The sequence below is a fragment of the Olea europaea genome, chromosome 2 (assembly GCF_002742605.1).
Source record: "Olea europaea var. sylvestris chromosome 2, O_europaea_v1, whole genome shotgun sequence".
Taxonomy (NCBI): Eukaryota; Viridiplantae; Streptophyta; class Magnoliopsida; order Lamiales; family Oleaceae; genus Olea; species Olea europaea.
In genome coordinates this window covers 4,274,585-4,279,109 of record NC_036238.1, presented here as the reverse complement: position 1 = coordinate 4,279,109, position 4,525 = coordinate 4,274,585, and positions in this window count along the sequence as shown.

The following is a 4,525-nucleotide window of genomic DNA, read 5'->3' as shown; positions in this document are numbered from 1 at the left end:
GTGTAATCATGTGTAGTATAGAGGCTCTCTCCACGTGCGCACACAGGGGGGTGCAAATCTCGAACCGAAATAGCCTTCGGACCTTGAACTTGGGTGCGGGCGCGGTCTGCGCACACGAATGTCGGACCGAACAAGGCAAAATTCGCCCCTTCGGAGAGCCTACGTTTTGCAATTTTTTTTGCTTTCTCCAATGACTTTTGAGTTTCTGAAACTGTAAAAACTCCAATGGACTCCCAATGATCACAGTGTTAATGAGCAGTAACTCCAATGGACTCCTAATGGTCACAATGTTAATGGGCAGTATGCCCATAAAAAGGCTCATTCTCCAGTAATCTAACACACTCGAAAATCTCACCTACATTTCTGCAAACACAGTTTTTTCTTTTCTGCATTCCTTATCCAGTAAGGTCTTGTTCTTGTGGTGAGATTGCTCGGATACTAGATCAATTCGTCAGAGTAGTATCTACGGTGCTCAGATTCTACTATATACCATTGTATCCTGGGAAACAGACGATCGGATTAAAACTCAAGTACATACAGTGAGATGGCGAATCTGTTTTAAGGACATTGTGTTTACACAGGCCTCGGGTTAGAAGTTTAAATGAAGTTATAAGCATGTCGTTATTTTTTTTTTGTTCTCTGAAATTTCTGTTAATTTTCAACTTTCTCGTTTAGATTTATTAAATTAACGTGTTTTACATAACTTAATATAATTTAGTTCTAAATTAGATTAATATATTGTGGTTTATGATAGTTTAGTTTATTGTGTAATTAACTAATATTATAAACCGATATGAGAAAACACGGTATTTAATCTTATTTTATGTGTAAAATCAAGTTTGTGCAAATCAGGTATACAATCTGTGCATATATGGTACGCTGCATATACGGTAAGTGCAATTTCGGTATCTAAAATGCATATACGGTACCCGTAAATTCGGTATCATTCAACCAACATAATTTCCAACAATTACTTCATATGTAGAATTCATCCTGTTACTGAAATTCACGACTAGAGTGCATCAATCCGACATGGTGTAGGACAATTCAACAATTGATTCGGAATGTAATTGTTTGGGGGGTATGCATTACTATGAATATGTAATAATTTTGACAACATGCACAAAACAAAAGAATAACGAGACATGTAATGCTTGGATGACACAATTTTTTATTTTGTTTCTCGTATTATCGAATAAATTATGTATTAGTTTATATGTTCAACATAACTCGTTCCATAATTATTTACATTTCGGATTGTATATGTTGATAGTAGATGATCCCTGGAATAAGGACTGAATTTTTCCAATTACCATAACTGTAGGAATCGAAAAGATTAAGTTTTCTACTAAAATTTTATCAAACCCTTTCATAAATGTACATAAATCCTCCATGTTGAAATCAAGAAGAAGATTAGAAGCGGAAGAATACATTGATCCATATATGTGATTGCTTGAACGGGTTATGATATTTTAATTGATACATAGTTTCTTAGAAATTTTTCTCTGTTTATGGAGATGCAGAGAGATGGAATATCTCGTTTAATTAGGAACCATGACCTATGATAAATAACTGCTTTCAATTATTTTAAATTGGCTCCTCATTAATTTAAAATAACCCTTCTGGCCTCTACACTTATTTCCATGACATTTAATACCCATTAGCCCAAAAATTAACTTTAATGGATCACTTTATTGACTAAACTTTAAGCCCCCGTTTGACCCCCATTACCTGGAAATGAAAATGGGAGGGGGGTGGAATTGTATTTTTTAGAAAAATGATTGGTTGAAAAAGAAGGAAAAGTTTTCGATTTATATGTAATATTATTATATGGAAGATTGTGTGGTTGAAAATAGGAGAGAGAAAAATGGAATGTAATGTAATTGAATTTAATAGGGATCAAACGGGAGCTAAAATAGCACCACACATTTCAATATATATACATATGTGGCCCCATATGTTGGAATTTTTTCAACAATCTCCCATTGGGTCATACATATAATATTACAAATGTGCACAGCCTTATGAGCTCAAAATTTTACTATCAATTAAGGGTATTTTCTAAACAATCTCAATTATATTGATGTATGATCAAAGTGATTTTCGTCACATTTAGCGTAACTAAATCCATCAATGATCACGTACACCCATACAACCAAATGACATAGATCAATCATAGGAGTGTAGCATGGAAATTACATGTTTTGTATTTCAAAAATATCTATTTCCAACAGGTCCAATCTTATTTCTTAAGTGAGATTACTACTGAACATAATAGTAGAGTGGAATGAACTGAATATTTTATTTCTGTACAGAAAAATATTCAAATACACAAATGTATCCAAAAACTAAACATAAAGTAATGAGAATACAAATGCCCACTAAAATATGATATCCTCAAGAAATATAACATCCATACAAACAGTGTGCTCATAAAAGACCTTGGGTGGCAATCCCTCAGTAAGCGGATCTGCAATCATGGAGTTTGTCTCAATATGCTCTATAGAAATCCATTTACTCTATACTATTTCCTTCATAAAAAGGAACTTAATGTCCATATATTTTGACTTAGATGAGCTCCTTTTGTTGTTGGAATACAGAACTGTAGAGCTATTATCACAATATAATTATAGTGGTCTTTCTATGCCATTCGAAATACGCAGCCCAGTGACAAAATTTCGTAGTCATATTCCATAGCTAGATGCCTCATAGCATGCTACAAAATCTGTTGTCATGGTAGAAGAAGTTATGAGTGTCTGCCTGGCACTCTTCTAGGAAACAGTTCCTCCAGCTAACAGATAGGTATAGCCTGATATAGATCTCCTACTATCTTGGCATCCAGCAAAATCAGAGTTAGAGCACCCTATGATCTCTAACTGATCTGATCTGCCATATGTAAGCATGTAATCCTTTGTTCTCTTTAAATACATCATAACCCTTTTGGCTGCCTTGAAATAATTCATCCCAGGATTACTTAATTATATGTCTAGCATTCCAACAATGAATGTTATGTCTGCACGTTTACAAATTTGAGCATATATTAGACTCCCAAAAGCTGATGTTTAGGAAATCTTCTACATTTTCTTAACTTCAAGATTATTTTGTGAGCACTGTTTGAGACAGAATTTGTCTCCCTTTGTGACTGGGGTGTCACCTGATTTACAGTATTGCATGCCAAACCTTTTAAGTACTTTATCAATATAGCTCTTTTGTAACAATCTAAGAATATCTCAAGAACAATCCCGATGTATCTGAATCCCTAATACAAAAGAGGCATCAGCAAGATCTTTCATCTCAAAATTTCTTGATAAAAATCTCTTGATTTTGTGCAACATGCCTATATCATCAGTGGCAAGTGGTATGTCATCAACATACAAAACTAGGAAAATATGCTTACTCCCACTAAACTTGTGATACACATATCATCAACGACATTCATCTCAAAACCAAAATGAGATAATTACTTAATGAAAATTGTGGTACCATCGATGGAAAGCTTGTTTGAGCTCATAAATGGATTTATTTAATTTATAAACCATATTCCTCGAGCCTTCTGACACAAAATTTTCTGATTGTACCATATAGATCATCTCATCAATGTCGTCATTGAGAAACGCCATCTTAACATCCATCTGATGTAACTCAAGGTCAAAGTGTGCAACAAGTGCCATAATTGTCCTGAAATAGTCTTTCGTCGAAACTGGAGAGACAGACTCTTTGAAATTAATGCATTCCTTTTAAGTAAAGCCTTTAGCCACAAGACAAGTCTTATATCTTTTCACATTACCTTTTGAATCCCTTTTGGTTTTAAAAATCCAATTGCAACCAATGGGCTTCGATCCTTCGGGTAATGGGGCAAGATCGCAAACTTTATTGTCTTGCATAGACTTATACTCCTCATTCATAGCATCAACCCACTTTTGAGAGTTAGAACCCTGCATGGCCTAATGTAAATTGATTGGATCATCATCCACCATTCCATTATTTTCCTCATGTTTTTGAAGAAATACTATAATATCATCTGGAATATCATTTTTCCTTTCTCTTGTGGATCTTTTTAATGGTAATTAGCTCTTGAAGTTGTTGAGTTTGTACTTTTAGAATCATTACCTCATTTTGGATGGGAGGTTCTTTAACATTGTATTGTTGAGGTTCTAAATATACCTCATAATGTCTATAACCTTATTTCTCTCCCAAACTCAACATCCTCAAAGAATGTTGCAATTCCGATTTCATAAATTGACTCTAGTATGGGATCACAAAATTGATAGCCCTAGATCGCTTAGAATAACCAATAAAATAGCTGCTCATTGTTTTGGAGTCCAATTTTTTTTCACGTGGCCTATAAAGCTTAGCCTCAGTTGGACATCCCCAAATATGAAAATGCTCTAGACTAGGCTTTCTATTTGTCCAAAGTTCATAAGGTGTTTTGGCAATAGGTTTAGTTAGTACAGTGTTCAAAATATAAACTAAGGTCTTTAATGCCTCTTCCCAAAATGATTTTGGTAAGGTGAAATGACTAATC